This window comes from Schistocerca gregaria, chromosome 8, assembly GCF_023897955.1.
Source record: "Schistocerca gregaria isolate iqSchGreg1 chromosome 8, iqSchGreg1.2, whole genome shotgun sequence".
Classification (NCBI taxonomy): Eukaryota; Metazoa; Arthropoda; class Insecta; order Orthoptera; family Acrididae; genus Schistocerca; species Schistocerca gregaria.
Window position 1 is genome coordinate 499,675,277 of NC_064927.1, and position 11,678 is coordinate 499,686,954.

Consider the following 11,678-nt stretch of genomic DNA (forward strand, 5'->3'; position numbering starts at 1 on the left):
AAAAACAGTGAAATCAAAACAAAACTTACTTTTTATTTGTTACGCACGCAATAAAAATTTCACTATGAGCAACAGTTTTACCTGATTCACTATTGATATCAACAATTTCACATGGAAGACCTGCCACATTTTTAGGAAAGTCACCCCTGGTTAGTCTATGCCTAGTTTTATTCATTAAATCTTCCTCGAAAAAATGATCTTCACAAACAAAATAAGTAGCACAATTCAAATCAGGTCACAGTTTACAAACACTTTTCCGCTTCAGAAGCAATCCTTGAAGTAGTTTTGGAAACCTGTTGAAATGCTTGTTCCTAACTTTCTCCGTTGAACCGACGTAATATCCAGATGAACAGCCAGGGAATTTACAGGATTATTTCTACGTCAATTTGTTGTGTTGAATATTTTGAAAAACATATAATTCTTCATCAAATAAAACTACTACTGACATATCAAAGTTATTTAAGTACGCAAACAGAAATCACACAGCTTCATTCATGACAGAAGAGAATACATTTCATTTATAGGCTACGAGAATATTTACTGAAAATTAAATGTCTTGCCTTAGGATTAATTGCGGACATTTTTTCTGCAGGAAATCTCTTCAGTTCCACAGCGAACTTTACGAAATTTAAAGTAATAAACTTGTTTATAATGAAGATGAATAGTGTGTAAATATGAAACATATACAAAGACGACTGTAACCGTGGAATTCAGTACAGAGCAAGACGATATAATATCAATAACCGCCACTGGACAGTTCTCATTGGTCAATTGCAGCTTCGTTTGACTCATAGCGCCTCTAGTGGCCTGGAAGGAACTACCTGGCTTGTTGCCTCTTCTACCATATAGCTTTCACCACCATGGGGTAACTCTCCGTCGCAGCAGCTGCTGCCACCTGTGGCTGGCAGGTTGTCTCTGTCGGGTGTCACGAGAAAAACAGCCGAATTCTCGTAAAGCGTCCAGGTCAAAGACCTTATATAACATTGACCGCGCATGTCCCTATCTCTACCGTATTAACCAAGGAGGTAAAAATAAGAGGAGTTGTCATGACGTCACAAGCTTGACGCCGATCTAAGTGAAGATCTGCCAAGTTAGCTACCCCAAAACATTCGCTTCTGGTGGTTTGATTCCGTATAGTCGTGAAGTGTTTTGATAAAGAAAATGCCGGCTTGCGTCGCTTACAGGTGTACAAATCGTTCTGATTTTAGTCTAAAGTTTAAATAAATCACATTTCATTCGTAATTGCACTTATTTAAGAGCTGTTTTCTTATATATACTTGAAATTCTGATGCACTGTAAAGATTTACAGTATGGTTTTATTTCTGTGATTTGACTTTAGATTTCTTATCAATCCAATGCGAAGAGCTCTCTGGAGGTGAGCAATACACTTGCTTTTCATTGTTTGGTTATTCCCAAGTAAATGAAAAGTCCTGGCAAGAAATATCCTGGAAATGGGGACTAATGTTTTAAAATGCAATAATTTAATATAAAAGTGATGTAACTACATGTAGTTAATTAAATCTTCAGTAAAATGTGTGGAACACATGTAACAGTAGTTACATTATAAGTACTTAAATGGTTACATATTTGTTAAAGCAAAGTTCCCTATCTAAGTCCAGGCTATTTAGATCATTACATTAATCACTGTCTTGTCGTGTTGCCCTATAAATTGCTGTTATTTGCCGCGCTGAATGTCACTTGGTAGGCACAATTTAAAAACAAAGCAGATGTGTAAACTACAGTGGACCTGACAATCTTACATTCAGTTCTTTTCCTTCGTAATTTAATGAAACTTTGACTTTGTTAACATGATAGCTGCCTTGTTTATATCATCCCTGCATACATCTATGGGTCACCAAAGTAAATAAGTTAAGTTTCTTGCAAGCTTTGACATTTAAAATTTGCATTTGACTTGAAAATGCAACGAATAGAAATCGGTGCCTCTAAACTATCAATCATTGCTTTTGGAGTTCTGGCTTTATCAATTATCGACATAAACACAATGAAAGTGAATAGAAATGGATTACGAAAGCACGCTTTTCATAGCACATACTTCTCTTCTAGGTTATTCGAAGCGTATAAACAAAAAGGAATTACAGTACTGAGGCCAGAAGCCTCATATTTTCGTGTCGTATTACTGTACCGAATTCGCATTTAAGACCAGAAAAACGTTTCAAGTTGCGTTCCTTATGCTGTGTTGTTCATTAAAACAGTGTAACATTTACTACATAAAACAAATATCGCGTGCACACGACAGAAATAACAAACAAGAAGCAATTGTAAACACTCGTCTGCTAATGTTTTGGGGGATCGAAGATGGCGGCAGGCCCTGCCCACTGGCTTCAAAACAACGTACAACTTAAGTCTGTAGAGCCATCTCCCCTTATTCTACCTCCATGGTATTAACGCTTGAAGGCGGCATCTAAGTCACGTGACTCGGCGCAAAAAGCTGAGTTCCTATCACTGTGCGCTGTATGAAATGGAGCTGACAGGTACAGTTTCTCTCATTTTTAGCAGACATCAAGGATTGATTTTAACAATTCGACAAACTATAGTACTACTCTTACACGTATTTGTCTGCAAATTCAAGAACGAGCAGCGCTTTTGGTGGAGGAAGTGGACTTCCTCGCAAGAATCCTTCTACTGTTCTACAGGGGCACCCAAAATCATTTGCCTGTTAGCTGTCTAGCGGTGTACATTCGCGTGCAGTGAAATATCTCGTTTCTCTTCGTGGAATATTAGCTGCCAGCATCACTCAGTTAACTTTGTGTACTTACTGACATACTTCGGTATCCGGAAGTGATGGATAATCGCCCTGAATTGCAAGAAAATGTACAGAATACGAAGAAGAGAAAGTATCTGCGGAGTAACGAGCGTCTATTAATGTTATTACAGTGTCTGTTGAAGAGGCGACACAAAGTGGACCGTTGGCTAATATTATCAGTCCCAATCAAAGGGCTGCAATTTAAGCACACGCCAGCCTTGCACACAATTGGACGCATAAGGAAGGAATGCGAAAGTAAACCACGTGTTTCACTGGAATCGTCACGAAGGAAAACTAATAATTTCGGCAGGAAACCTATCGTTATAAACAATTGCACAAGACCGCTCATTCGACAAACGATGGAGGACTTTTACATAAATCAAAAAACAGAGCTGACATTATGCAAATTACTTACTGCGTAAAGCAAAAAGTCCATTCTTCTTGGCAGAAAGATGTTTGATACAAGGAACCGCGTGAAATGGGATTTACCTGGAAAAGATCACTAAGTAAGCGAAAGGTTCTGGTAGAAACAACGAATATAATTGACTCGCGATGGAAGTACCTGATCCAAGCGAGCAAATTAAGGGAGGTAGGCAGAAACTGCTTTTATGTTGAATGAACTTGGGTGGGTAAGATTACTAATAGAAATGCTGGCAAGGGCCTGGCGTTGATGACATTACGGTCAATGTTAGTGGAAGCAATAGAATTATTGTAGTCGACATTAGATTAGATTTTTACCCAACGCACAGTTAATTTATAAAGGCGGATGTGCGACAGGCGACTACCGTGGGCAAATGAACTACGAAAATTGGATATAGGCTAAAGTAATGCCGAATCTGCCACCCAACTGCGATATAGTTATGGACAACACTTCATATCACAAAAAGTAGCGTAACAAAGCTCCAACAAGGTCCTCGAATAAAAGGGAGATGATTGACTGGTTATTAAGAAGTTAAGTTGAAGCCGATATTGTCAATGATAAAAACTAAATTCTTTGCTTTGATTAAACAACTTAAGCCGGAAGAGAAAGTATTTGAAATCAATAAAACACTTGAAGCTCATGGACGCACTGTACTGTGACTTCCACCACACAACTTTGCCTTAAATCCAACTGAACTGGCGTGGGCAAAAATAAAAAAAAGAAACATTATTGCAGATATTCGCACAACGAAGATACTGCAGTTGGCGAAAGAAGGTATGTAGCAATTTTATAAGTTTCCATTTTTCATTCCAAACTTAATTTTGCAGTAGCCGAAAAAAAATCATATACAAACACTTTTCCCAATCACTGTAGGTTCTGAAACGATAACTCAGGATAACTGGCGTGCATAGTGCCTCTACGTAGAGAAACTCGAACAAGAGTACTAGCTTAAGGATGTGATTATTGAAGACAAACTAGACACCATAGTGAGCTGTGTATCGACTCGTGCTGCACCCTGTGTTTAGATTGCATTGGTTTTCCTTTTCTTCCCCTGGCATGTTTGTTTGATATGTTGTCTGTCAGTAAGTGGCTGCTTGGTTGTCTTATCTCTCTGCTGTCGATATCTGCGTTTTAGCTTCAGGGAAACTGCTACGGAGGAAGTGAGATCTTTGACCGGTGGTAACTCCGTGTGGTGTCGCTGAAGTAGGGGCGCTGCGCGCAGAGAGTGTGGCGGACACGGGAGGTCAGTGTGGCTCGCCAGCGCTGACGAGAGGGGGTCGGTTGTACAGAGTCGCCACGTGATGTGTGTCGGTTGTGTGTAACGAGCGGGTCGAGTTGACAGAAGAGCTCCAGGCGGGTTGGTTGTATACAGAATCGCCTCGCGTGTAGTTGCCTTTGTGGGACGTTAACAAGCTTCTTTAAGTCCTCCGTTTCAACACTGGAGTTTAAAAAGAAGACATCTAACATGAAATAGCGGTCACTACCCGTCAACGTTGCAGAGAAGACGTGAACTCCGGTGACACAGCGTGTTGTCGCGTGACTGCGGCGTGTTGGGTACACTGGCGACGAGAGCGCGGTAGGATGTGTGGATCCTGGCCATTGGAGGTCGTGTACTGCCTGTTCGAGCATAATTGCAAGTTAAGTTAGTGGAAGGTTTAATCATTAAGTAATAAGTTTGCGTAACCAGTGTCTCTTCTGCCTTGTGGCCTCCGGCGACCGGGTTTCCTGTCCCTGGCACCAGTGTAATTGGTGACAGTGATCTTTCCTCCTCCTCTCCTTACTGCCTGATGGGAGGTGTGATTTTGGCAGTTTGTTTCGCTATTCTGTCGTGTGTTATGAGTACATTCATGCTTCTTGTTGGTTATCATGTGGTCGCTCATTCAGGACTATATGGCGTAATGTTTCCTTGCACGAGGTTAGCTCTAATTCTGTCAGCAAGTTAAGCCATCTTATTACAAGTTTTCGCTGGCTACAAGTCGGTGCAGTGACCAGCCTGAGAGTGGCAATTATGTTCACGGGCGTATTTACATTAATCGGTATTCTGCCTAGCCTGAGCATCCCTGAGTGGGTGATTTGTGGCCGCCTTACATGTCCATCATATGTGTTATGTTCTAATGATATTCCGGGACACTTTTGTTTAAAAGTCTTTTTAAATTCCTCCATTCCTTTATTGCCAGTACTCGTGTGTTTGCTGAGACCTTTGATTTTTTTTAAATGGTGGTGTTGGTAGCTTCACTACCTAACCATACTTTATTAACAACGTTCTGTATTTACTTTAGTAGCCTGAGTAGCCTGTTTACTAATGTTGTTAAAATTTTTTAAATGTTGTATTGCTATAAGTTACTTAATTGACGTTAGAAGCGTGTTTTGAAAGGCTGTTATTGTCATACTGCTAGCTTGTGTGTGGTGTTGTAATTTTTTTAAAGAAATTTTTAAACTGTGTTATGCAGAAGGCAATGGAAACCACTGCATTACAGACATGTAACGTGTATCCGCAGGACATGTGGCCTGTAGTTGAAGAAGTGTCATGATGATCTCTCCATTGGCAAAAGATTCCAGAATAGTCCCCCATTCAGATCTCCGGGAGGGGACTGCCAAGGGGGAGGTTACCATGAGAAAAAGATTGAATAATCAACGAAAGGATAATGTTCTACAAGTCGGGGCGTGGAATGTCAGAAGCTTGAACGTGATAGGGAAACTAGAAAATCTGAAAAGGGAAATGCAAAGGCTCAATCTAGTGATCAGTGAAATGAAGTGGAAGGAAGACAAGGATTTCTGGTCAGATGAGTATCGGGTGATATCAACAGCAGCAGAAAATGGTATAACAGGTGTAGGATTCGTTATGAATAGGAAGGTAGGGCAGAGGGTGTGTTACTGTGAACAGTTCAGTGACCGGGTTGTTCTAATCAGAATCGACAGCAGACCAACACCGACAACGATAGTTCAGGTATACAAGCCGATGTCGCAAGCTGAAGATGAACAGATAGAGAAAGTGTATGAGGATATTGAAAGGGTAATGCAGTATGTAAAGGGGGACGAAAATCTAATAGTCATGGGCGACTGGAATGCAGTTGTAGGGGAAGGAGTAGAAGAAAAGGTTACAGGAGAATATGGGCTTGGGACAAGGAATGAAAGAGGAGAAAGACTAATTGAGTTCTGTAACAAGTTTCAGCTAGTAGTAGCGAATACCCTGTTCAAGAATCACAAGAGGAGGAGATATACTTGGAAAAGGCCGGGAGATACGGGAAGATTTCAATTAGATTACATTATGGTCAGACAGAGATTCCGAAATCAGATACTGGATTGTAAGGCATACCCAGGAGCAGATATAGAGTCAGATCACAATATAGTAGTGATGAAGAGTAGACTGAAGTTCAAGACATTAGTCAGGAAGAATCAATACGCAAAGAAGTGGGATAAGGAAGTTCTAAGGAATGACGAGATACGTTTGAAGTTCTCTAACGCTATAGATACAGCAATAAGGAATAGCGCAGTAGGCAGCACAGTTTAAGAGGAATGGACATCTCTAAAAAGGGCCATCACAGAAGTTGGGAAGGAAAACATAGGTACAAAGAAGGTAGCTGCGAAGAAACCATGGGTAACAGAAGAAATACTTCAGTTGATTGATGAAAGGAGGAAGTACAAACATCAGGAATACAGGAATACAGAAATACAAGTCGCTGAGGAATGAAATAAATAGGAAGTGCAGGGAAGCTAAGACGAAATGGCTGCAGGAAAAATGTGAAGACATCGAAAAAGATATGGTTATCGGACGGACAGACTCAGCATGCAGGAAAGTCAAAGCAACCTTTGGTGACATTAAAAGCAATGGTGGTAACATTAAGAGTGCAACGGGAATTCCACTGTTAAATGCAGAGGAGAGAGCAGATAGGTGTAAAGAATACATTGAAAGCCTCTATGAGGGTGAAGATTTGTCTGCTGTGATAGAAGAAGAAACAGGATACAATTTAGAAGAGATAGGGGATCCAGTATTAGAATCGGAATATAAAAGAGCTTTGGAGGACTTAACGGTCCAATAAGGCAGAAGGGATAGATAACATCCCATCAGAATTTCTAAAATCATTAGGGGAAGTGGCAACAAAACGACTATTCACGTTGGTGTGTAGAATATATGAGTCTGGCGACATACCATCTGACTTTCGGAAAAGCATCATCCACACAATTCCGAAGACGGCAAGAGCTGACAAGTGCGAGAATTATCGCACAATCAGCTTAACAGCTCATGCATCGAAGCTGCTTACAAGAATAATATACAGAAGAATGGAAAAGAAAAATTGAGAATGCGCTAGGTGACGATCAGTTTGGCTTTAGGAAAGGTAAAGGCACGAGAGAGGCAATTCTGACGTTACGGCTAATAATGGAAGCAAGGCTGAAGAAAAATCAAGACACGTTCATAGGATTTGTCGACCTGGAAAAAGCGTTCGACAATATAAAATGGTGCAAGCTGTTCGAGATTCTGAAAAAAGTAGGGGTAATCCATAGGGAGAGACGGGTCATATACAATACATACAACAACCAAGAGGGAATAATAAGAGTGGACGATCAAGAACGAAGTGCTCGTATTAAGAAGGGTGTAAGACAAGGCTGCAGCCTTTCGCCCCTACTCTTCAATCTGTATATCGAGGAAGCAATTATGGAAATAAAAGAAAGGTTCAGGAGTGGAATTAAAATACAAGGTGAAAGGATATCAATGATACGATTCGCTGATGACATTGCTATCCTGAGTGAAAGTGAAGAAGAATTAAATGATCTGCTAATGGAATGAACAGTCTGATGAGTACACAGTATGGTTTGAGAGTAAATCGGAGAAAGACGAAGGTAATGAGAAGTAGTAGAAATGAGAACAGAGAGAAACTTAACATCAGGATTGATGGTCACGAAGTCAATGAAGTTAAGGAATTCTGCTACCTAGGCAGTAAAATAACCAATGACGGACGGAGCAAGGAGGACATCAGAAGCACACTCGCTATGGCAAAAAAGGCATTTCTGGCCAAGAGAAGTCTACTAATATCAAATACCGGCCTTAATTTGAGGAAGAAATTTCTGAGGATGTACGTCTGGAGTACAGCATTGTATGGTAGTGAAACATGGACTGTGGGAATAACGGAACAGTAGAGAAGCGAAGCATTTGAGATGTGGTGCTATAGACGAATGTTGAAAATTAGGTGGACTGATAAGGTAAGGAATGAGGAGGTTCTACGCAGAATCGGAGAGGAAAGGAATATGTGGAAAACACTGGTATTGAGAAGGGACAGGACGATAGGACATCTGCTAAGACATGAGGAAATGACTTCCATGGTACTAGAGGGAGCTGTAGAGGGCAAGAACTGTAGAGGAAGACAGAGATTGGAATACGTCAAGCAAATAATTGAGGACGTAGGTTGCAAGTGCTACTCTGAGATGAAGAGGTTAGCACAGGGGAGGAATTCGTGACGAGCCGCATCAAACCAGTCAGTAGACTGATGACCCCAAAAAAAAAAAAAAAAAAAAAATTGCTATAAATTACTTGATTGCCATTAGCGGCGTGTTTTGAAAGGCTGTTATTGCTATATTGTTAGCTTCTGTGTTGCTGTTTTTTTTTAAAGAAATTGTAAACTGTTGTATTGCTATAAATGACTGGATTGCCGTTTTTAAAAGAAATTTTACAACTGTTGCATTGTTGTAAATGACTTGATTGCCGTTAGCGGCGTGTTTCAAAGGTTGTTTATTGACGTACTGTTAATTTCTGTAAGATATGAATAAAACACTCGTGTGTGAAAATGTCAACTGGACAGTAAACTGCTAGAAATTCGGCCCCGTTTCCCAACTTGTGGTGTGGCTCGTGGTAACCATAACCACTGTGTGTGCCACAGAGTTATAATTCTAGAAGCGGCGGCGACGACGACGATAGGACAGTGACATTGTTGATGGTGACCCCTAAAATACGATTTATGTAAATAGGCAATGAATAATTTCTTTAAAAATACGTTGTGTATGTTTCAAACCTACGTTCACACACTATAAAGTTTCTTTTGGTAGAAATGTACTACTTGGTGCTAAACAGATTTCCACGATAAATGCAGTCAAATACAGTGCAAAGAAACAAATTTTATCACTAGCTGTGCAAAATCAGGAATAATTTAAGAATTTCATTGTAAAATTGATTAATTTTTCGCTAATAGAATCAATTTAATCAGGTAAAATCTTTGATGCTTGTGGAACAGCTGCCTTTGAATGTACTCTGTCTCTAAATCTCTAGCTCAGTTGCTATTCACCTGATTCTAAGACATATTGCTTAAAACATATACGCAGTAGTTACGCTAAACACTATTGAAATTTCTTTCGAAACGTGTACACGGATTCTGGACGTGTATGTAAAAATCTTGAGATACGAGGTGCGTTCACATATTAATTTTTATTTTTTGGTGTGACCTTATTTATTAATCTACAGTAATGTCGCCCTTTTCAAAAATTCCCTATTGCATATTATACATATGCCAGTGCTTTTTCCAATTTTCCCGAAACATTTTTGGAACTGTCGTTTCGGGATAGTTTATAGATCTCTTAAATATTCATTTTTAATGTCATCCATGCTTTAGAACCGCTATTCTTAAGGCCAGCATTGAAATTTTTATACCACTTGTATACCCTTGTTTTAATCATAGCAGGATCACCAAAAGCAATATTTAACATTTCTAAAAATTTGATACACTTTCTTCCATTCATATTACAAAGTTTAAGAAAGATTCTCTAGTCAATTTATATACAAGACACATAATCGTTGGTACTTCCGAAACACATGTAACCTTTTTGAGAACTGACAATAGACTAAATAGCCAACATGCATAACATTGTACAGATACTTTTCAGACATGTTTTCGAAGACAGTGACCGAAAAGTACTGCGAATCGGGCTAATACAACATGCGAAATCATAAACTTCTCTTTACTTTTTAAACATTCTTCGTGTTGCAAGAACTGTTACATTCAACGCAGCCCTTTGAAGAAAACTTCTACCTTTTAGTATAAACAAAAATTAAGAACAATCCTTCAATTCTACAGATTGATTGCACTTTATGGGGTAGCAGTTTTTAGAGTTACGTACTTTCACACGAACAGAGTTTCGGTCCTATGTTTGTAGTATCCTGACTTCCGTTCCTATGTTAATATTATTTACTCTATAACGCTGGGTTTCGGAAGAAGCTATCGTCTTTTGTATTCCTCGTGGTCTTAACGCATTTATCTAAAAATAACGGTGCTGGGACGTTGTGAAAACCCTGTAGAAGTGCCTCGTGACGTAGCTGGGTAGGCAGACTGGGGACCCGCTCGCTCGCTCTTCAGTTTACCGGCAGACTGTAGTAGTGCAGCTAACCTAGTTTCTCCGAAATTCCTGATAATAAAGCAGTGGTTATCGTTTTTACAAGTGGCCAAGTTGAAACGTATTGACAGTTATTTTAATAAGTGACAGAATTACTGTTCTTTAGTGAGTACTTCTTTTTCACTGTGAATTCTTGTAGTTCGCCGCTTCCACAGGAGTGGAAGACAAAATAACAAGCTTGAACGCAGCATTTGTTTTCCAACAATTCCACAAGAGTATGTGTGAAATGCTTTAGTAAGCTTTTGTAAGAAAGTAAATTGCTTTATGTGCATAATTTACACAAAATAAGCAAGTACGTTTTCTTTTGCTTAATCCAGTACAGATACTGAAACGATATGAAGATAGGAAGCATGGTATATTACAAAACGTTGATTATACTGGTATAGTGAGCAAGATATGTCGCCTCAAAATCTTAGTCATTCATCAAGTTTTACATCCAAGGACCACATCCTAAGTATCAATTTATGGAAATAGCTCTGCAAGTATTTTAAAGTAATTCACTTATACAACAGATATTTTCGTCACATTATCTAATCTGTAGGATACAAAACAAGACTATTATGAGCACCTGTGAAAGCCTTTGCTCCTGTATCTAGTAAAAAGCACAACATTTGATCTGTAACAAAAATGTCAGAAATTGTGCACTATATTGTATTGTACTGTATTCAGAATGAGATTTTCACTCTGCAGCGGAGTGTGCGCTGATATGAAACTTCCTGGCAGATTAAAACTGTGTGCCCGACCGAGACTCGAACTAGGGACCTTTCCCTTTCACGGGCAAATGCTCTACCATCTGAGCTACCGAAGCACGACTCACGGCCGGTACTCACAGCTTTACTTCAGCCAGTATCCGTCTCCTACCTTCCAAACTTTACAGAAGCTCTCCTGCGAAACTTGCAGAACTAGCACTCCTGAAAGAAAGGATATTGCGGAGACATGGCTTAGCCACAGCCTGGGGGATGTTTCCAGAGAGCTTCTGTAAAGTTTGGAAGGTAGGAGATGGATACTGGCAGAAGTAAAGCTGTGAGTACCGGGCGTGAGTCGTGCTTCGGTAGCTCAGATGGTAGAGCACTTGCCCGCGAAAGGCAAAGGTCCCGAGTTGGAGTCTCGGTCGGG